The 24,277-nt window shown below is 41.5% G+C and overlaps 1 long non-coding RNA gene across 1 annotated transcript in view; it reads right to left on the minus strand.

Moving 5' to 3' along the window:
* Positions 1-8,201: 8,201 nt before the first annotated feature.
* Positions 8,202-24,277, minus strand: part of LOC112059323 (uncharacterized) — a 61,454-nt gene continuing 45,378 nt past the window's right edge. The window contains exons 3-4 of the long non-coding RNA XR_010590239.1: positions 13,472-13,567; positions 8,202-13,391 (exon numbers count right to left, since the gene is read on the minus strand). This is a non-coding gene — a long non-coding RNA (uncharacterized LOC112059323). The remainder of the gene's footprint in view (positions 13,392-13,471; positions 13,568-24,277) is intronic.

Here is a 24,277-nt window from a genome sequence, read left to right on the forward strand (position 1 = left end):
ATATTTGGGCCTGGTAAGGAGGAGGAGGAGGGAATGGGGAGGAGGCAATGGAGAATAGGGAACGAGGACACAGGCAAGGCTCTGTGGCATCAGATCTGGGAAGGGGAACACACAGGGCCGGTGCAACCATTTAGATGACCTAAGTGGTCGCCTAGGGCACTAGGATTTGGGGGGCACCATTTTCTTCGGGAGCGACCGTGGCGGCCGGATCTTCGGCTGCCCCGGTCGCCGCCGGCATTTAGACAGAGGGAGCTGGGGCAGTGGAGCGTGGGCAGGGCTGCCTGCAGCAAGTGGGGAGGCGGGACGGCACGCAGGGGAACTCCCCATCCCAGCTCACCCCTGCCCCACCTCCTCCCCAAGCACGCCGTGGCTGCTTCACTTCTCCCGCCTCCCAGGCTTGCGGCGCCTAAGCTGATTGGCGCCACAAGCCTGGGAGGCGGGAGGAGTGAAGCAGCCACGACGTGCTCTGGGAGGAGGTGGAGCAGGGGTGAGCTGCTTCACTTCTCCCACCTCCCAGGCTTGCGGCGCCAATCAGCTTCGGCACCGCAAGCCTGGGAGGCAGGAGAAGTGAAGCAGCAACGGCATGCTCAGGCAGAGCCACCCAGAGGGGGAGAGAAGTGGGGCAATTTGCCCCAGGCCCCGCAGGGGCCCCCACAACAGTTTTTCGGGGTCCCTGGACCGGGGTACTTCACTCGCTCCAGGGGCCCCAGAGCTTCTTCTGCTTTGGGTCTTCGGCGGCAGTTCGGCGGCGGGGGGTCCTTCTGCCCCAGGACCTGCTGCCAAAGTGCCCTGAAGATCTGCGGCGGGGGGTCCTTCCACCCTGGATCCTGCCGCCGAAGCGCCAGGTCTTCGGTGGCAATTCGGTGGCGGGGGCTCCCCCCCGCTGAAGACCCCAGGCCCCCTGAATCCTCTGGGCAGCCCTGTGTTCGGGTAGGAGGCGGAGCAGGGATGAGCTGGGGTTGGGGGGTGTCTCAGGGTGGGGAGCTGCCGCGGGGGGGCACCTCAGGGCGGAGGGGGGGAGCTGCTGCAGGCGGGGCGTCTCAGGGCGGGGGCTCGGGGATGGGCACAGGGTGGAAGTTTCGCCTAGGGCGCGAAACATCCTTCCACCGGCCCTGGGAACACGAGGTGAACTCTCTGAAGTATCAGAGCTTGGAATGGAACACTGGGAAACAGACTCTGCCGCCATGTACAGCTATGGATATGCTTGCTTGGAACTAATCCCAATACAGATTGCATTGCCTGCACTTTAGATCTCTGGTCTTCTGCTTTCTGTCTGCATAACAAGAACCAGGGGAGGGGTGAAGGGAAAGCCCTCTAACAGCTTAAAGTAAGTGAGAAATTATTCTGTAAATCTCAAGACTCTTTGTAAATCCAATAATTTAAATTGCATAGTCTTCAAGAAATCCCAAAACCACTAGGGACTCAATCTTGCAAACACACACGCGATTTACTTTACCCCCTCGACATTGACTCAAAGTAAAGCACATTAGTTACAGGCTCATTGACTTCAAGCGGTAAAGCTAAGCACCTGCTTAAGTGTTTTCAGGATTGGGACATGGTTCTCCCATCCTAAGTAGGATGAAGGAGGTAGTTTATTTCTCTATGGGAGCACCTTAAGCTTTGGTTGGTTCACAAGTGAAGTCATGGTTTACTACAGTACAGTTCCTGGATAATTAACAATTTGCCACTCCTGATATTTTCTATTGACTAGAAAATCTTATTTGCAATATAATTTGTAATGGAATAAAAGCAGAGAAGGGGAAATAAACTAAAGGATTTTTCCCTTATTTTATTTTTGTCTGCTCTTAGTCTAGACTGTATGTCAGTGAGTGTCTCTCTAAACCAGGGACCAATTTATAAGAGAACTGAAACACTATTAACCCTTGAGTGTAGAATAGTGTGTTCCAAGGTTCATCAAGACTGGATGCAATTGGGCCAGTATATACTTGTGTCAAGCCCATGAATGTTTTGCACTTTTTTATGATTTTCACAAAACTAAAAGGTTTCTACTGAATTTGCTTTTCATCTGGAGTCATTCAAATCAAAATGAAACTTCAGGCTGAAAACTCAAACACATCCATAGCAGAAGGGTACGTTGACATGATCTCCTGACTAAAACAAGCCCTCAGATATTGTACAGCTTCATTTAATACAGCCATGAAATGAATGGGATGGAGGTGGGGAGAAAATATTTAATTCTCCTTCAATTCTTTATTTTCCTTAACTATTACCATTATTTTTATATAGGCAATTTTACATAATTTAAAGATAGGCTGGCTGTATAGCCTACACAGCCCCTAAGACCAGTATGCAATGTCTCCCTTTTTGTGCAGGCAACTTTTTGACTCTGCTCTTCCAATGAAATAATCACAAACTGATGCAGCATTCCCCCCCCTTCCCCCAAATACCACTTTCTCTTTCTCTTTGGAGTTTTAAGGCCAAAGAACAAAATTAGTTATTTCAAAACCTTGCCAGTTTTGGAGGAGCTGAGCTCTTATTAGTATAGTACCTTTCCCTATGCCTTTGTGTGGTTTCCTGTCTCTCCAAGATCTTTCTGGGCTGCTCTCTAGTCAGATTAAAAGGTCCTGAAGAATCATGGGCTAATTCTTTCTTGTACATTGACTATCACGAAGGAAGCCATTCTAAGCATAGGGAACTGAGTAACTGTCTCAGACTTCCCAGTTCTTACATTGTTTATGCCAAGATGCAAGGAAATGGCATGTAAACCATACTGCTGACTTCGACAGAACATACGCCTGTGCTTAAGTACTTTGTCAAATATGGAGAGACTTAAGCATGTGCTTAAATGTATTCCTGAATTGGGCAATAGAGTATTTATGGCAAGAACTGCTATTGAAGTCAGGAGGTTTTGCACTCAGCAGTGGTTAGGGCCCTTATTCTGTAAATAAAATCAATATAGTGATCTCCAGAATCAACAATATATGTTGGATGTCCTATAATAGTTCAAAAATAAATATTCCAAGGAAAATCTTATCTGTGAAAGACAGAGGGCCAGAGTCTTATTTGCAAAGTCCCTAGACATGTGCCAATTTATATAAGCCCTAAATGTAAAGGAAATACAGTAGGTAAACAGTGGATGTTTAGATTTAACACTAATTTATTCACAAAATCCCTACTGTATGGTATAAAACAATAGAGGAAAAATATCATGTATTGGTATATTTAGTGGATACTTTATTCTCATGACAGATTTTCCATTCTATGGTGCACTATTGTTTATCAAAATCCTGTATATGTTGTTATTTCATAAGGTTGCATGAATGCTCATAACTATTACATTTCAGATCCTACTGCACCAAAGATATACAACTCCCCTAGCCAGACTATACAATAGTGACAGTAATTAGCAATAAACTTCAAAATCTTTCATAATAGTAAAAATAATAATAATGATGATAATTTGATTTTAGAAAGCAACTTCTGTGAAAAAGGCATCTCAGAGCACTGCATGGAGATCTCGATTATACCATGCAAGGGAGTTATTCACAGGAGGGAGTATTAGCATATCCATACTCCACTAAAAACACTCTTACTCTTGCCAAGTTTCTGTGCATAAAATGGTGCTCATACTGTGCTGAAGTTATTAGCCTCCATCTTCCAAGCTGCTGCAGTCCCCATTGTAAAAAAAAAAAACTTAAATAGAGATTTATATATGTCAGGGAATACTATCCTTAAACTCCTTGTGTGAAAATGTGAAACATTTAATGGAAAACAAAGCAAAATAACATCCAGTATGTCAAGATGGGGGGAAGTAAAGGGAGTAAATCACCTTGGGACATATTTCTTCACTATTTTCTAGTGAAAATTGAAGTGATTAGTCTAAGTATTAATTATTTTTAGATATTTAAGATGCACTAATTTTTTTGACTTTGTGAACTTTTATTTTAGGTTCTGAGTCTGTAAGATCCATGGATGGTAACCTAAAATTAGGAAGCATGTAATAAAAAGGGGTGCCTAAGGTTGTGCAATCAATATATATACAATTAATCTGACCCTTGATTTGAAAAAATGTCCTTGCCATTTAGCTTCTGTGCATAGCTGTGCATGATTTACAATAGGATCACTAAATATATATAAAGAAAAATCAACAGCAATATGAAATTGAAGACTGAGGTCCCTGTCAGTGTTTGTGTTAGTTGCCTCTGAGATTGCTTAAGCCTGATGAGTCATCCCTGAGCCAGACAGTGTGATGAGTAGTCAGAGGTAATTATCTGCAGTTTTTCTGATAGACCCCATGTCATTTAATCTGGATTCAGACAATCCACAGACAAAGACCCACCGAGATGATTCCCAAAGCAAGTATATAGGTTTCTATATACAAATCAGTGTTCAAAGTGTGTGCATGTATGCATATTTCAGAGTACTACCGTATATAGTCGTTCATAAGCCGAATTTTTTTAGTAAAAAAGGGAAACACCAGAGAAGGGGGTTGGCTTATGAAGGGGTATAGAGAGGGAGAGGTGGGACACAGCCCCTCCCCGCAACAGAGGGAGCAAGGAGAGGCAGCACAGCCAGCAGAGCCAGAAGGAAAGAGGCAGGGCCAGAGTCTCTCTGCTTCTGGCCACACTGCTCTCCCTCCAGCCTCCAAAGCAGCTGCAGCTCCGGGGCTGGCAGGCTGCAGCCGCGCTGCTCTGCCCCGACCCCCAGAGCAGGCTGTGGCCACTCCACCTGGCCCACCAGAGCACGCTATGGCCGTGCCGCTCAGCCCAGCCCGCTGGAACATTCTGCGGCCGCACCTCCTGGTCTGGCCCCCGAAGCAGGCTGCGGCCGCGCTGCCCGGTCTGGCTCCCTCAGCAGGCTATGACCGCGCTGCCCAGCCTGCCGGAGCAGCTTTAGCCAGGCCAGAGACATCCTCCCCTGGCCCTCCCCAGATAAGATGGGAAGGGATGGGATGGGGAGAGTGTGGGAGTCCTGGGCTGGGGTGGGGTCATGTGGGGGGTAGTCACAGCAGTTACTCCCCTGACTCCCAGCTTCTCCCCCCCCACAAAATTTACCCACCAGTTGCTGTCTCGGCCCATCAGGGTAAGCAGCTGGTGCGCTGGGACACTCTGTTTACTTAGGTTTATCTCCGTGCCTGCGGACGCTCAAGGTAAACAAACCATCTCGGCCCACCAGTGGCTTATCCTGATGGCCCGGGAGCCAAAGTTTGCTGACCCTTGAATTATAGGGTCAGCTTATGAACGGGTTATACAAATTTTCCATTTTTACTTATCCATCTTGGGGGGGGGGTCGGCTTATAAACGAACCAGCTTATGATCGAGTATATACGGTACATAATTAGGTATAGCTGATGCATTAACATATTGAATAGGTTTCAAATAAATGTATTTGGTTTCTTTCACTTTGATGTTATAGCAAGCCACCTGAATTGGTATCTACCTTTAGCCAACCATACTCTGAAGGTGAAAATTCTGCTTTCCAGTTTATGCCAATCACATGCAAGACATTTCACATTGAAAAACAGATCTTTATGCAAGTCTAATGGAGGACAAAGTGGCCTGACTGAAATGCAGAGGGGACTAGAGCTTTATTGGGAATGGAGGAATAGATTGGGACATCTTGTGCATATACATTCTGGTATTCTTTAAATACATGATTACATGTTATTTTTTCACAAGATCCCTGCCTCCTTCAGTGCACAGAATGTGTCCCCTTTAGGGATGAATCTGGGTTGTTTATGAAGGAGGCTGTTGTCTACAGGACCCGTGCCTCATTTGCTGAGGAAGTTGGAAGGTGTGTAGTGAATGAGGCAGGGGATTTCAGGAAGAAAAATGATTTCCTGAAGGGTTAAGACATTTGAAAGCTGCATGAGAGAACTGGGGCATGTCTACATGGTGCGGCAATGTGTGCTACAGAGGTATGACTTCTAAATCACCCTAATTGGTCCATATAGACCCTGCTGGTTCATGCTAAAAGTTCCCTAATGAACTTTAACATGGAACTTAAACAGTACTACCTTAAAGAGCACCAGAGAACTTTTAGTACACCCCAGCAGGGCCTACACAGACCAATTAGTGTGAAACACATTAGTGTGCTTTAGAAATCACACCCCCATAGTGCACTTTGTCACAGTGTGTAGATTCTCTCCCTGCCTCTGCTGCTGAGTTCCTATGTGATACTGAGCAAGCTGCTTAAATCAAACTTTTTATAGATGGTTACTAATTATGTGTTCTCATTTCTGGGTGTCCAATGTGAGATCTTGTGGTCTGATTTGCAGAAGTGTTGAGCATTCACATTCACAACTGAAGTCAATGTGAGCTGTGCTTTGAACATATAAAGTGCTATATAATGGTAAGTAATCAGAAAAATCAGGCCCTAGATATCTCAAGTTGGGCACCCAAAATTAGTGGACATTTCTTACCTTAATATCTCTGAGCCTGAGCACCTTACTCGTAAAAATGGGGATAATAATACCATCTCAGGGGAGTGTTGTGATGATAAATTCGTTAATGTTTGTGAAGCATCCGAATACCTTAGTTATGAGCGACGTATTAAAGTTCATGAGGAAGTTCTGGATTCAGAGTAGCTTTTGACTAGTGTTCAGTGAATAAGGCACGAGTCCACACGTTGGTTGAAGAGGATAAAAGGAATGTTGAATAGGTGCTCAGTCAGTGAGCACTGTCAGACCTCAGCACTGAATGAGGCAGAGGTCTTGTGGCAGTGTGTGATTATGTTATTAAAGACTGCATCAGAATGCATAAACACATGAGGGTCTAATTAAGACTGTATGTGCATTCTGGAATTTCCCAACTCTTTGATGTTTGACTTGGCAATATTTTTATTGTTTTAATGTAGGTTTTTGTCTATAATAGATACAGAGACTAATGAAAGATTAGTAGTCACATTCATTACACAGTGGTGCAGGTTTATAAAATAATGTTTTGGGGGGAAGATAAAGTATATCGGTTGCTAGAAATATAAACAAAGTAGATAGTATTCAAACATAAGTATTGCCACCTCAACAATTTGATAGAAAAATGCTTTTAACAGTGACTCAGTTTTAAAATTAAATATCATAACATTGTTTTCTATTTTTTTGTACTAAACATATTAAAATAGGTCATTTTTTACAAAGAAGCCATTTTAAGTAAATACCATATATTGGGGAATAATCTAATTTAGAATTCCTTTTGATTACTTTTTCCAGTAACATATGGTTAAGTAGCTTGATAAGGTTACCAGGGTTTTTTTAAGTACATTTTGTCTTCAGAGCCAATCATCATTTCTTAATTAACCACAGTGATTTTAATTGGATGAGAATAACATATCTAAATGAAATCAAATAGGAATCAAGTTAACAAGATGTGGAATGGTATGTCCCATTATGTTGTAAAGAGCTACTGCAGTAAAGGGATGCAGTAACATGGTCTCCTTCCCGTCAGATAAAGATCAAGCACAGGTTCTTCCTGTTGTTCTGCTAATATGGTTGTTCTGAATGATTACTGAACTGTACAAGCAAGAGTGTGATCAAGAGCTGTGAGGCCAAAGCAATTCTCTACACATCAATTCCCTCCAGCATAGATGTGTCATAGAGCATTTGGCATTAGAAAGGGAAAGTGTGGAATATTATTACTCTAACTCTCCTTTCTTCCCTCTACAGAATTGTCAGATGTTATTGGATGAGTGTCTAGCATCTTAGGAATGATATGAGGAAGCCTACAGCAACTGCAGAATATCACAGGTGCAGGTGGGGTATGCTACTTGATGCTGCAGATAAAAGTGGGTTGCTGAAAGGTTGAGGCTGCAGGCAGAAAATGTATCCAGCTAAACTTGTTAGTGAGGAGAAGGCTGCTTTGTCCCCATTGTTTTCATGTTATTTATGCATCCAGAAACATTAATGGCCAGGGTATGTAGTTGCACAGCAACATTTGACATGTTTCACATGCTTACAACAAATTTCATCTGACTAAACTTTGTTAGATTCTTCCCGAGAATGTCTTCAATGTATGATCCATTTGGATTACTAGATACAAAAGTTTCTCACAATATAACCTCACTCTTCCACTGTCCCAGTTTCTCTTTTATACAAATATCTTGTATCATGAATTTTGTACAGATTCCTGACAAGGTCCCTCATGTCACTAAGCCTGTTAGTCAGCGCTGCTCAAAGCTGTACATCTAAAATCAATTTCATTCACATTTGACCATTGTGCAGATGGAACATTATTCATACATTAGACTTTCTAAGTGGGGTAGAACAGGACCTTACATTTATTTCTTACAATTGTATCTGCATTTTTGTATTATACATGGTTCAGTAACCTTTAGTAGAGGACCAGAAGATGCCTCTGGAGGCAATACATTGTGCATCAGGACTGATTTATACTCTTAACATCTGTCAACTTTTCCCTAGGATCTAGTTGTACCAGGATACAACATGTCATCTTCTAATGACTTATCAAAGGAAAGATGGTGACTGTGGAAAGGGAAGTATCATGGGAGAGAATCTGATGTGGCTTTCTGCCATTTTCCTGAGGAATATAGTTCAAAACACATTTATTGGTATGCTGCACTAAATATACCTACTGTGTTTTAGCATGTATTAGAACTCTGGGGTGAGCTTTTGATGAATTTCTAGAAAGAAGGAAAAGAAATTTTGTTGTAATATGCATGACTATATTAGCAGCAAAGCATCATAAGATATTGGCTCTTCAAAAAGAGATCACTTCTTAAGCATATATAAAAGACTAAACCGTCACCTTTAAAGATTAAATGTTTACATGAAAACGTTTTATCACGCATTTTTGCATTTGTTCGATTTGCAGCCGAGGGGAAACCAGGTGGCTTTTTTCATAACAATAGTTTAATTAGGTTAAGTTTATTAGAACTAATATATTGTTAGGGCAAACATAAAATGAATCTACGCTTCCTTGAACATAATCAAGTTATTGTCCATTTAGTATGCAACAAATATGAATGATACATTTCTTCTGCAGAAAAAAATATCTTCCCAAATCTGAAGTTATCAATGGAGAAATTTAAAATAAGCAAAACATGAATAAATATATCAATGCTGCTCAGACTGATTGTTGAAGTGCCAAGTGCAGCTGCCTTACCCTGCTGCAGAACAACCTGGGGAAAGCTCCAGCTGTTGGAACTCTGCCATTTTCAAACTGGCTCTCACAAGCACTTGTCCCTAAAATTGACATTAGAACACCCACTGATGCCATTCTGTGAAGAAGCCAGCGTAAAGTAGTGTTGTATAGAGTTGTTTAGCACTGACCCACCAGACCCAAACTAAATCCTTTGTTTACTGCAACCACTGAATTCCAGTCTGAAACTATCGCCTCCCATCACTCTTGATCTGAGGATGTCTGATGATGTTTTGTTGTGTGAGAGTCTGATTCTATTTAGCTGAAACCACTGGTGAGATAAGTCTAGGTGATTTCCCCTCCCCCCCCTTCCCTCTTGAGTTGTCTGTTTAAATGTAATTCCTGTTAATGTTTGGTAAAATCTGGAAAAAAAAGGAACTCAAATTCTTTTAGAATCTTCTTCAACATACTTCTGTTACACATATCAGAAAGAGGTTGTCTATGTGGAAAGTTTTTTTCAGTAACTGGGAGTCTAAGTCAGTATCCCAGACTAGGGTATCCCAGACTAGGTTTGCTTTTATAAGATGTCTGTTTATTGGGTAAAGTATATATTTCACCACTTCATGGCAAATAATTTTAAAAAAACAAATTCAGTCCCTTTTGTTGGGACTGAGTAGCATCAGGACTGAAATCAGGAAGAGGGTAAGTAAAGGAGAATTTTTATTTCATTTGCAGGCAGTAAGTCAAAGTCATCTCTGGTTTAACACCATGAAAGCTTTGTTTCAACCTGTTTGCCTTGAGAAGTCTCACTCAATCAGTTCTATCTGTAAGTGCAGCTGCAAATGGTATTTTGCCTTTTTCTTTGTTTCCAGGGTGCCTATCAATAGAATTTTTCTATGAATATGGATGAGATCAAAGAATATATATCTAAATTCACATTAAATATGAATTCAGTAACATTATGAATGGAAAACTTACTACTCTTCAACATTTTTTCAACTCTCATGATTTAGTTGGTTTATTGATCATTTATCATTTCAGTTTGAAATTTATTAACATAGAATTGCAGAAATTATATCTATTTTCATTGGTTTTACTGCTTAAAGCCATCTTTCATATTCCCAAATACACCATATATACTATGTACTACACAGTATATATGTTGTTTAAGTTACTCCCACAAAGTACCATTTTAAAGACTGAACATTACTGTATAATGAAATATTGCAACTGGAGAAAGAGTAAGTTTACATACCTGGCCAATCAGGACTCATTAAAGATCAGCAAAGACTCTTAGCAAAATAAAAAACTTCGCTCTGCTATAGTGTCTGCGATGTGAGCATTTCAAAGTGTTTTTACAAACATTAAAGAAAGTAGCCTCTGAATAAGTCTGAGAGAAGTATAATTATCCCCATTCTCCTATTTTATAGAGGCTCTCATACCATGCTCATCACCATAGAATCTAAGTTTCTTCCAGTAGTACATTAAGCAACATGACTAACATCTGCCGTGTGATGTTTTTTCCTTCACACTCTCTCCTAGGAGAGAAATGAGTGCAGTGGCATGTCTTTGCTATGTGCTTATATTAGAAGAGGCAAGGTTAAAGAAATGCACTTGCAAGAGCAGAAGATGGTGAGGTTTGTGATGGCCTCAGTTCTTGAGGAAGTTCATTCCACAGTGTTGGGTCTGCCCTGAGAAGGCTCTGTCTCCCGCACAGATGAACTTTACCCTGGCTGTAGAAAGCTCCACTGTGCCAAAGGAGTGTAGTTGTCAACCACAGTCCTCATCCCAGAGCCTTAGGCAGTCTTTAAGCTATCTTGGGCCAAGGCCATTGAGTGCCTTGAAGGTAAGGACTGAGACCTTGAACTTGATTTGATTTTCTATGGGCATATAGCAAAGGGAGTGGATGGCATGTTTGATATGCTCACAGTAGCCCATGTTACTGAGGAGACACACTGCAGCATTCTGTACTAGTTGGAGTTTTCTGAGGGCCAAAGGTTTCATGCCCAGTATATTGCATTGCTATAGTCCAACTGAGTGGTGACAAAGGCATGTACAACTGAAGCCAGGTCATCATCTTACAGGCTGTGGTGCAGTCTCCTAGCCAAGCAGAGATAGTAGAAATTATTATTAATGAATGCAGCTATGTGAGAGTGTAACATCAGTGAGGAATCCAAGAGTGCCCCTAGACTATGGACTGAATTGAACAATTGTGGATTTGTGCCTTCACCCAAAGGAGATTGCACCATAGTTGCTAACACTTCAAAATGCCTTCCTGTGCCCACCAGTCTGACCTCTATCTTGCTTTGGTTGAGCTTCAGACAGCAGTTCTTGCTCCATGGGCTAATCTCATCCAAGCTGAGGGCCACTTTGGTGGTAGTAGTGTGGTTGTACAGGCGAGTCTCATCTTACGCTGGGGTTACGTTCCGCTGTCAGCACGTAAAGCGAAAATTGCTTATGGTCAAAATTACATTGAGTGTAATGGCGGGCGGAATTGCCCGCACTACAGATACAGTATTTAAACTGTTATTTTTCTGTTTTGTTTTTCCTGACTGCACAAAGCTGAATTTGCGCATGTTAAATGTGCGTAAGATGAGATGCGCCTGTATGTAGGGAAGGATAATTAGAGCTGTATCCATCTGCATATTGCTGGCACTTTTGTCTGTGTCATCTGATCAGCTCACCTGCTGACTGCATGTAGATAGGACTAGATGAGATGGTTGATGCTTGTGGGACTTCACAAGCAAGGTGTTCAGTGGTGGAGGTGCAGTTTCCCATGGTGTTCAGTGGTGGAGGTGCAGTTTCCCATCATTACTTATTTAGTAGATTCATTTTAGCACATAACCCTGGACACCTGCTACCTCTATCAGGAGAGACAGGAGGATGAGAATGGATGTCTGCTCTCTATCCATTGACAGGAGGAGATCATCCATCAGTGCCACTAAGGTGGTTTTAGTCACATACCCTGGCCTGAATCCAGATCATTCTGGGTCTAGGGCTTTAGATTCAATTACATGAACCTGTAGTTGGCCTTTGGCTGACTTCTCTGAGCTTGCTCATGAGCAGGAGGTTTGAGACTGTGTTAGTTGGCTAAAACTGATTTATCCAGTTTTAGCCAACTAAAACTGGATAAATCCAGTGGTTTTGTTCAGTGATTGGACTACTGGGTGTTTGAAGGAGGAAGAGAAGATTCCTTCCATGAATGAGGCGCTGGCTATTTTGGTCATGAGAGGTAACAGTTGCTCATGACTCTTTCACAAACCAGGAAGGACATGAGTCAAAGTCACAAATCATGGGTTGTGACTCCTTCCTGGTGTCCAGAACTTCTTGATGATTGAATTTACTGAACTCTGGGAATGCCGGTGGGCTATGAGTTGGTGGGTACAGGTGGGCTGGTCCAGGTTGTTGGAGAAACTTTCCCAGATGTGCATTATCTTGAAGTAGGATGATAACTCTTCAGGGTACTTGGTGATCGTTTCTGATATAGGCTGTACGCACTCCGGACTGATAAAGCATTTTAAAACCATACACATCTCTAAGGGGCAGGATTTGGCAACTTCAGCAAAGGCAGATAGGAAGGTTCTCTTGGTCATAATACAGCCTCATAATAGGATTGGGGTGGGATTAAGTGTTTCATCTTGACTGTATCAGATTTCATTTTACGCCATTGGTGCTTGAGTTTCTGCCCCGATCTTATAATCTGGAACAGGGTGTCAGAATACCAAGGGCATCTGGGTGGATGATTGGGAGGAAGGAGCTGTTTGGAAGGAGCTCTGTCGATGATCAAGGCTAGCATACAATTATGATTCCCCAAATTTTTGACTCCTTGTCTTGTGGGTGGATGGCTGCGATCTTTCAGCATGCTTTGCAATTTGGTGGAGTCCATGAGCAGGGTCGCCCAGAGGATTCAGGAGGCCTGGGGCAAAGCAATTTTGGGGGCCCCTTCCATAAAAAAAAGTTGCAAAATTATAGAATACTATATTCTCGTGGGGGCCCCTGTGGAGCCCGGGGCCTGGGGCAAATTGCCCCACTTGTCCCCCAGGCAGCCCTGTCCATGAGCTTTTGTGGTTGAATCAGGATCTTCGATCTTTCTTGTAGCCTGGGAGCTGGAAGAGCACTGACAGCTGCCTTGAGGAGATGCTGGTCAGTCCAAGGCTGGGCTGTGATGTCCTAGCTATTGACATCTAGGCTGAAGATTCAGTTTGTGATGTGACCGGCTGTATGGATTAGACCAAAGTTGACCTGGGAAAGTCCAAGGGACCAGGTGAGGAGATCATTTCTTGCGCTTTTGCATCTGTGGTCTTGTTGACATGCACGTAGAAATCTCCCAGTGGTGGTCTGTAAATGAGTATGAAATCTGTTATCTTTGGTTCAGGTTTCTATTGTTAGATGGATGAATTCAAATGAATTTGTCTTACCTGAGGCACTTCTTTTGGATTTGATGTTTGATGAGAAGTTGAATGTGGTACCATCTGCCGCCTTGTCCCGTCTGGGACTGTGATGTACCAGGCACCCTGGAGGGACACAATAGACTAGTACATAGATTGCACTGTCATCCGGTCAGATCTCAGTCCTTCATCACTGATGAAGTCATATATTGTTTGTTGGCAGCAGATCTTGTTTTAATCAGCATCAATTTTAGTTTGTGTTGCTATGTGCTCTGTTTCCAGCCTATGCTAGTGTCTTGTGCAGTTCTAGATGTCTCAAAACTGGTTTCTTATGTCTGCTTTGCTGTTTACTAGGGCAGTCCCTCCTAATTTGGACTGAGATAGGTGAAGTATTGGATTGTGGTATGGGATGATCTGAGTTATCAGAGTCACCAAATGCTATGGGGAATGCAGGTCTGTTAGGCACCTTTTTGAAGGTGTAACCTGGCTGAGCCTTGGGAATTGGTGGAGCTGGAGCAGTATGTTGCTGGCATGGCAGTGTGTGTGGGAAGCACAGTAGCATAACCAAAGGAATGATAATAGTGACAATAATAATAGGTAGCAATGAGCCCAACAAAAAAGGGAGGGGAAGTGAGAAAACCGAAGCATGTGGTTAACTTTAAGTGTATAGTTAACTAATGATATAGATGAGTTTGGTGTAGGTGCAGAATTTAATTCCACATTTAATGTGTAAAAAGGAAGCTTACAATACTTAAAATTAACCATGTGCTTAAGAGCTTTGTTGAATTGGAGATTAAAGGTAGAATTCTAACTGATTTAGGTACCCAAATCCTATTGAATTTCAGTGGGAATTGGCAGAGAAATTCTTAAGTACCTTTGAAAATAGCCTAAGGACTTGTCTACAGTTAATGGGGCTTTGATGCATGGCAATTGATGCATCGGTGGTTGATTTAGCGTGTCTAATGAAGACCCACTAAATTGACCACCACTCACTCTCCCATCAATTCCTGTACTCCACCTGAACAAGAAGCGCAAGGGGAGTCGACGGGAGAGTGTCTCCAGTCAACATCGCGTAGTGTCGACCCCGCGGTAAGTAGATCTATGTATGTCGACTTCAGCTATGTTATTCACATAGCTGAAGTTGCGTAACTTAGATTGATCTCCCTCATAGTGTAGACAAGGCCTGCCCAAAGGTCACCAAGAAAGAGAACACAGATTTCCAGATCCCTACTTGGTTTAATGAATAGAGGAAGAATACTTCTGGATGCTGTGGAGTCGTGGAGCATGCCTGGTTGGTGTGTAGTTTGAGTTGTAATTTCAGCCCAAAGTGCTTCCTCTTTACACATAAAGTATGGAATTAATGTTCTACCCCTACATCCAATTCATTTGTAGTAGGCCCCTAGAACAGAACACAGTCAGTGGTAAGAAACATTCAACTCTTTTAATTACTGAAAAAGAACTCTCTCAAAATAATGGGTATAGGGACTCTTGTGTCTCATTTGCTGCAGCACCAGACTAAATAGGATTGATGGCCTACTTTTGTGGTGTATTCTTTCTGGGCAGAGTACCCTGAAAGATGTTTATGTGCTAAGTAAATGGTAGATAAAATATACTGAATCAAGATTAATCACATTTCTTCTTGTGTATAAGAAATAATAATATATCAACAGTGGGGGACTATCAGATCTCTCACCTAATTAAAAAGAAACCTTTCAAATCTTAAAAAAAAGTATCCACATTTTAATCTTTCAATATTGCATCAACTTTAAAAGAATACATTATTTTAATCAGTCTCAAATAGTGTAGCAATAGTTAACTTTGAAGGAAATTAATTTGGTGCAGATTTGGTGCAGATCTGATCAATATGAAGCCAGTGTGGACAATGCCTGTGGAGTAATGCCTCTTTGTAGAGTTCTTTAAACCAGATATTGTTTAAAGATATATTTTTCAATACCATTTTTTCAGGCACTCTATTTTTCACCCTGCCTTCTAACTGCTATATGCAAAGAAATATAATTTAAAATATTAAGCACCACAATTTTCTCTCTTGAGATTTCCACAACTTGAATTAACAACTGTTGTCATATCACCCTCAAAAGGTCGAACTGTGAATCACTGGGATTGGAATATCACATGAAGATGGATTAGACAAGATGACTTAATATTCGACTGTCTTCTCCTGCTGTAATATGTTATAATTTTCAGACATCAACTGCAAGTGTAATTCCTTTTATATTTTTGGAAAAGAGTGAGGTTTTTTTCTGTGTAACTAATCCCAAAAAAACAATGTGGTTGTCAAGCGAGTGCTCTGTCTGGCATTTGTGAGCTAATGAAAGAACTGCTTAACTTTATAGGTGGATTTCAAAGTACAGTTTCTGGGAAAAGTGTACTGTAAATGTAATGTTACCCATGCCTCCCTTAATGAGAATTTAAATAAAGAATGACCCAGTGGAATATAAGCAGTGCAGCAATTTAAGAGAATGGAATCATGTCTCAAGGCCTAGAGCCAGTAGAAAGTAGGGAGTTGAAGTTTCCAGTCCCAGGGGAAAGACTAAGTGGTTTTGAGTTTCTCGGGCCAAGCACTGCTGGCTAGAATAGCCTGCCAGAAACGGTCATTATGCACAGAGGGAGACTAACAAGCATCAGAATATGTCTAATATATTAAATGTGTTTTTATCATCCTCTTGCATTTTATTTTCATCATCACCTTCACGGTAAGTGCTCAAGCACCAGAAAAACTCATTTTTAGGGGGAAGCAATCCACGTAAGATGAGCCAAGATAAAGTCAAAATCAAAGTCCCTGCATGCTTGGCCAGAATCTCATCCTCCACTCAGGCAGCCTCCCATTTTGTCTGCTTGGGTATGTCCCTCCATCCTAGATAAACTACATTATTCAGATATGTATAGGCAGTTTGAAAAGAAGAATGACTGGCACTATATAAATGTAAACTACTATTATTATTCATCATATAATGCAAAGAAAACCAATGCTTTAGGAATGAGGTATGTAGGTATGTAGCAAAAGAAAAAAAGTTTAGTCACTGACGACTAATACATGAACAACCAAAAAAATGCAATGGCTTCCATCACCATGAACTCTACTGGTGGAAAATCTACCAAGTGAAGAGATTTCATTGCTGCTAAACTGAGAGGAGGGCTAAGCTAGGGTAGATGGCAACAGCAACTTATTGGCTCAGAAAATTTCCTTGGACACAGGGTGCTCTTTTTGATACTGAAATATTTGATTTCAGCCTTCTTGGATCAGCTCTGTTTTCATCAGGCAGAATAGTTAGATTTTTGGGTCATGTTTCCCGTGCAATGAAATTTTTAGAAAAAGGCAATGATTTTGTGAAAATAGCAAGTTTATTTTGAATACAACATTTAAGGAAATGAGAGATTTGCAACTTCAAAGAGCTTTACAAACATTAGGTAATCTTGAAAATGCTCCTGGAAGATTGTTAGAAAGACCCTGATTTTACAAATGGCAAAACTGACACCGAAATGAAGTTATTTGTCCCAGGCCACAAAGCAATTTATGGAGAGAGTCAAAATTATAACTCACTAATGCCTGGTTCCTAGTTCTGTGCTCAGTCCATAACACTAGTCACAGGGACTCCTGTGCTTTTCAGTCACTCCTAGAACTACTGTTTCTTGGAGATATTTCTCCTGCAAACGATGATGATAGTTTATGGTGTTGGCCTGCGCTAAGGCAGGTTTTGTGAGCAAATTGCCTTTTCCCTTCCTACTTACCCCCAGTACTTCAAGACATAAATTACAACTCAGTGAACTAGTTCAGATCTTTTAAGTGAAAATGTCAGTTCTGTAACTTGTGTTATGAAATGATAACTCCAATTTTCAGAAGTATGGAGAGTTTTTCTAATGAGGGAGATAAATAAAGTATGGCCACTTTCTAGTGAAAGCTACTATTTTGTGCACTTGCTTGCCATGGCACTTTTTATCCAGCTGACTTGTCCAGCTCACAAAGTGAATCAGAGGCTCAATAGGGTCTGCTTCTGTTGAAGTCAATGGCAAACTCTCATTGACTTTACTGGGAATGGGTTCTGGTCCACAGAACCCAGGAGTGAAATTCTGGAACTGTTGAAGGCAGTGGGAGTTTTGCTATCAGCTTCAATAGTGTCAGAATTTCACCCCAGCTTTACTGACTCCGGGGCCTCTGGTCTAATCACTCATTCCCTGAGATGATGGAGAAATGCAAACAACATCTGGTCTTCAACTCTTCCTTCACAGTTTTGCACATGGGACTATTAAAAAGAGATCAAAGTGTTTGAAAACAGAGATACTCTAATGTCTCTTTTCTTTGGGCCATGCTAAGAACGTATCCACTTCTGCACTTTAATTATTACTATTTTTGATGAATATGTATATTAAAAAATCCAACCTGTGAAGATCTCTTCACACAGCTGACGGTTTCACTCACTAGAACTTGCCTCTGGCTGGGGAAGGTTTATGACTGCTGCTCAACATATTTGAGAGAGGATTATTGCTGCTGACACACTGCAATAAGGTAACATTTGTGTGCATCAGTGACTAAATTGCACTCCTATTATACCACATCCCATAAAATGACAAACATCATCAATAAAAGAGGGGTAATAAAAAGGGTAGTTTGGGATTTGTGTAGCTTTGGGGAACTGAAAGTACTTAATATCATTGAAAAGCTGTATCCAATGGCAGGTGAGAGGAAATATTGCTTGCTCATTGGGAATTATCAAAAACTGATGACTTTCTGGAAAGTTTCCATTGTCCTCTAATTTCCCCAATAAAGCAGAAAAATAAATTAGTCATGACTGTCAAGCTTTAAAAAAGAAAAGACTAAGGTGACTGTTTCTTTAACTTTACCAACATTTTTAAAGCAAATTTTACTACCTGAGCATGCAGCACTTCATTCTATTTTTAGGGAGGGTGCAAACAGTAAAACCTGGAAGCTAAGTAATATCCGAAGGAGGTGAGAGGGAGAAACATTAAAAAGGAAACAATCTTTTTAAAATAATTTTTATAGTTAGAGGCAATTTTGAGGAGGAGTAGATGGAGAAGATTACCAAAACTATGCAATGGGTTGACACAAATTCTGGGAGAATCAGATGGCCTCAAGTTGACTACTGGTCCTTGATTTGTCTAACCTGAAGATAAATTTTCATTTTTTATTTCCTTTATTATTAAACATAACATTGTCCTTTATTTTCATCTTGTTTAGTGCTCTCTGACATGAGCAGCACCAGAGGAGGAAGGAGAACCAGCTGCTCACAAGGAGCTGATTGGCTCCTGGCCACTTTAGGCAACAAACGGTGTTCCACCTCCTCACTCAGGTCCCCTGTCCATTGTGGTCAAGAACCAGTATGCTGTACTGGCAATAGGAAGTGAGGAACAAGACCCCAGTGACTGAGGAAGATGAGTCATCTGCCCCCAAGGCTGGGGGGCTCACAGCTGCCGTACCCAAGAGAAGGAAGTACAGGGGTGCTGGTGGTCAGGGACTCCCTTCTGAGGGGAATGGAGGCATCCGCCTGCTGACTTGACATGATGTCCCGGGTGGTGTGCTGCCTGGAACCCACATCTGAGACATTATGGAAGGGTTTCCGAGGTGTATCTGTTCCTCTGATCAATACCCCATGCTGCTCATCCACATGGGCAACAATGATATTGCTAGGCCTGGCCCTTAGCAGGTCTGAAATGACCACAGGGCTCTGGGAGTGAGGGTGAAGGAGTTGGGAATGCATGTTGTGTTCTCATCTGTCCTCTTGGTTAAGTGTAAGGGCCCAGGCAGGGACACATGAATCCTGGAGATGAATGTATGGCTGTGCTGATTGTGTTGACTGAAGGGCTTCAGCTTCCTTTACCAAGGGATGCTGTTCTGGGAAGGAGGAGTACTGGGAAGAGTTGGGGTTCACCTGACCAAGGAGAGGGAGAGTATATTTGCACACTGACTTGCCAACCAGGTAAGTAGGACTTTAGGTTCAAAGGGGGCAGGTTATAAAAGCCCACAGTAAGCATAAAAAAGGGAACCTTAATAAAGGGTTAGATGTGGAGGGGTACATGGAAAATTGCAATAGGGTCATAGGAGCAACAAGAGGAAAATCAGTGGTGGAATATACTCAACATTTTAGATCTCTATACACACATGCAAGGAGTATAGGAAATGAACAGGAAGAACTGTAAATATTAGTACATACATTAAATTATGATGTAATTGGCATCCCAGACTTTGTGGGATAAATCTCATGACTGGAATATTAATATAGAGGGATATGGCTTGTTCAGAAAGGACAGGCAGGGGAAAAAGGGAAATGGTGTTGCATTATACATCAAGAACATATATACTTGTTCTGAGGTCCAGGAAGAGGTGAGAGGCATACTAGTTGAAAGTCTCTTTGTAAAGATAAAATGGGGGAAATAGGGGTGATGTTACAGTAGGGCTTCACTATAGACAACGGACTTAAAAAAACCCAGCTTTTTTAACAAACTCTGAGAACTGGTAGGTAAGGTCCCACAGGGAGAAAATCTTAAGGGATAAAGGAGTTCAGGTGACCTGACAGTTTCTTAGGGGGACTATATTATAGGCACAACAGCCAACAATCCTAATACAAGAGAAAGATGGGAAGAGTAGTATGAGGCCAATATGAACATAAGATCGGCCATACTGGGTCAGACCATAGGTCCATCAAGCCCAGTATCCTGTCCTCTGACAGTGGCCAATGGCAGGTGCCCCAAAGGGAATGAACAGACAGGTTATCATCATGTGATCCATGCCCTGTCACCCAATCCCAGCTTCTGGCAAACAGAGGCTAGGGACACCATTCCTGCCCATCCTGGCTAATAACCATTGATGGACCTATCTTCCATGAATCTATCTAGCTCCCTTTTGAACCCCATTATAGTATTGGCCTTCACAACACCCTCTGGCAAGGCGTTCCAGAGGTTGACAGTGCATTGCGTGAAAAAATACTTTCTTCTGTTTGTTTTAAACCTGCTACCTATTAATTTCATTTGGTGGCCCCTTGTTCTTGAAGGAGTAAATAACACTTCCTTATTTACTTTCTCTATACTTCTCATGATTTTATAGATCTCTATCATATCCCCCCTTAGTCACTCTTTTCCAAGCTGAAAATACCAGTCTTATTAATCTCTCCTCATACAGAAGCCGTTCCATACCGCTAATCATTTTTGTTGACCTTTTCTGAACCTTTTCCAATTCCAATATATCTTTTTTGAGATGGGGCGACCACATCTAAACGCAGTATTCAAGGTGTGGGCATACCATGGATTTATATAGAGGCAATATGATATTTTCTGTCTTGTTACACTAGTCTACAATTTTTGAGAAGTCGTCTGCTTCAGAGATAAAATGTGTTATTTATTATGTATTTTGATGTGCTGAATTCAAATATGACAATTAAAACAACTGTTTGGCTACTGTTTCTATGATATTTAAGTTTTTACATTTTATGTCTATGTATATTGTGTAGATATTAGAGTTTTAATCATAAATTGTAAACCTAGGTCTTTCCATGTGTTTACGGTTGCTTTACATGATAATATTTCACCTGTCCTGTTTATGTAAAACTTTAAAAATCAGTAAAAGGGTTATATAAATAAAATTTATTATGAAACAAAAGGCAAAAAACTATCATGTACATAGTTTAGTCCTATTCAGTGTCTACTCGGCGCTTCTTGGCTTGTCTCTTGTATTCATTAAATGGAGCATCTCTTGTCACTGTCCAGCAATAGTCTGCAAGCATTGATGGGCTCCATTTGCCCTGATAGCGTTTCTCCATTGTTGCAATGCCTGGTGAAATCGCTCGCCGTGCTCGTCGCTCACTGCTCCACAGTTCGGTGGAAAAAAATCTAGATGAGAGTGCAAAAAATGTATCTTTAGTGACATGTTGCAACCAAGGCTTTTTGTATGCCTTGAGGAGGTTTTACACAAACAACCTGTAGTTGTCTGACTTGTTGTTTCCGAGAAAATATATTGCCACTAACTGGAAGGCTTTCCATGCCGTCTTTTCCTTGCCACGCAGTGCATGGTCAAATGCATCATCTCGAAGAAGTTCACGAATCTGAGGACCAACAAAGACACCTTCCTTTATCTGAGCTTCACTTAACCTTGGAAATTTTCCACGAATGTACTTGAAAGCTGCTTGTGTTTTGTCAATGGCCTTGACAAAGTTCTTCATCAGACCCAGCTTGATGTGTAAGGGTGGTAACAAAATCTTCCTTGATTCAACAAGTGGTGGATGCTGAACACTTTTCCTCCCAGGCTCCAATGACTGTCGGAGTGGCCAATCTTTCTTGATGTAGTGGGAATCTCTTGCACGACTATCCCATTCGCAGAGAAAACAGCAGTACTTTGTGTATCCAGTCTGCAGACCAAGCAAGAGAGCAACAACCTTCATATCGCCACAAAGCTGCCACTGATGTTGGTCATAGTTTATGCACCTCAAAAGTTGTTTCATGTTGTCATAGGTTTCCTTCATATGGACTGCATGGCCAACTGGAATTGATGGCAAAACATTGCCATTATGCAGTAAAACAGCTTTAAGACTCGTCTTCGATGAATCAATGAACAGTCTCCACTCATCTGGATCGTGAACGATGTTGAGGGCTGCCATCACACCATCGATGTTGTTGCAGGCTACAAGATCACCTTCCATGAAGAAGAATGGGACAAGGTCCTTTTGACGGTCACGGAACATGGAAACCCTAACATCACCTGCCAGCAGATTCCACTGCTGTAGTCTGGAGCCCAACAGCTCTGCCTTACTCTTGGGTAGTTCCAAATCCCTAACAAGGTTATTCAGTTCACCTTGTGTTATGAGGTGTAGTTCAGAGGAGGAGGATGGGAGAAAATGTGAGTCCTGTGACATTGATGGTTTAGGACCAGAAGTTTCATCCTCTTCCTCGTCTGACTCAAGTGAGAATGATTCTGGTGCATCAGGAACCGGCAGGCCTTCTCTGTGGGGTACTGGGCGTATAGCTGATGGAATGTTTGGATAATGCACAGTCCACTTTTTCTTCTTTGACACACCTTTCCCAACTGGAGGCACCATGCAGAAGTATTGTTTTGCCTAAAAAGCAAGTACTGTCCAAACCCAGTCATAGATTTATTCATAGATCCAGTCAAAGATGTATTTTAGTCATTTCTGGTTTAAATTGAGATCCCTTCCCTTTATAACTCACTTATCCTCCGCCATTCCCAAGTCAAGGGTCGTATATACTGACCCAATAGCATATCTTGAAAACTAGAGCAAATCAACAATTTTAAGCATCATTTTCAGTCTCAGTGACCCAGAATTAGTAAAGTTTGACTACATTTATTTCAGAAGCATTTTGGCTGTAGAGCAGTGTTATCTATCCCTTTCTTGATGATTCCCAACATTCTGTTCACTTTTTTGACTGCCGCTGCACATTGAGTGGATGATTTCAGAGAACTATCCACAATGACTCCAAGATCTCTTTCTTGAGTGGTAACAGCTAATTTAGACCCCATCATTGTATATATATAGTTAGGTGTATATTTTCCAATGTGCATTACTTTGTATTTATCAACATTAAATTTCATCTGCCATTTTGTTGCCCAGTCACCAAGTTTTGTGAGATCCTTTTGTAGCTCTTCACAGTCTGCCTTGAACTTAACTATCTTGAGTAGTTTTGTATCACCTGCAAATTTTTCCACCTCACTGTTTACCCCTTTTCCCGGATCATTTATGAATATGTTAAATATGACTGGGCCCAGTACAGATCCCTGGGGGACACCACTATTTACCTCTCTCCATTCTGAAAACTGACATTTATTCCTGCCCTTTGTTTCCTATCTTTTAACCAGTTACCAATCCATGAGAGAACCTTCCCTCTTATTCCATGACTGCTTATTTTGCTTAAGAGCCTTTGGCAAGGGACCTTGTCAAAGGCTTTCTAAAAATCTAAATACACTATGTCCACTGGATCTCCTTTGTCCACATGCTTGTTGACCCCCTCAAAGAATTCTAGTAGATTGGTGAGGCATGATTTCCCTTTACAATAACCATGTTGTCTATTTCCCAACAAATTATGTTCATGTATCTGTCTGACAATTTTGTTCTTTACGATAGTTTCAACCAATTTGCCCGGTACTGAAGTGAGGCTTACTGGCCTGTAGTTGCCAGGGTCACCTCTGGAGAACTTTTTAAAAATTGGTGTCACATTAGCTATCATCCAGTCATTTGGTACAGAAGCTGATTTAAATTATAGGTTACAGATGACTCCTGCAATTTCACGTTTGAGTTCCTTCAGAACTCTTGGGTGAATACCATCAGGTCCTGGAGACTTATTACTGTTTAGTTTATCAATTTGTTCCAAAACCTCCTCTAATGATACCTCAATTTGGGACAGTTCCTCAGATCTGTCACCCAAAAAGAATGGCTCAGGTTTGGGAATCTCCCTGACATACTCAACAGTGAAGACTGATGCAAAGAATTCATTTAGTTTCTCCGCAATGGCCTTATCATCTTCGAGTGCTCCTTTAGCATCTCGATCGTCCAGTGGCGCCACTGGTTGTTTAGCAGGCTTCTGCTTCTGATATCTTTTTTTTTTAAAATTGCTATTACTTTTGGAGTCTTTGGCTAGCTGTTCTTCAAATTCTTTTTTGGTCTTTCTAATTATATTTTTACACTTCATTTTGCAGAGTTTGTGCTCTTTTCTATTTTCCCCATTAGGATTTATCTTCCACTTTTTAAAAGATGCCTTTTTGCCTCTCACTGCTTCTTTTACCATGGTGGCTCTTTTTTGGTTCTCTTACTATGTTTTTTTTTAAATTGGGTATACATTTAAGTTGAGCCTCTTTTA

This window comes from Chrysemys picta, chromosome 9 (genome assembly GCF_011386835.1).
Source record: "Chrysemys picta bellii isolate R12L10 chromosome 9, ASM1138683v2, whole genome shotgun sequence".
In the NCBI taxonomy this organism is placed as follows: domain Eukaryota; kingdom Metazoa; phylum Chordata; order Testudines; family Emydidae; genus Chrysemys; species Chrysemys picta.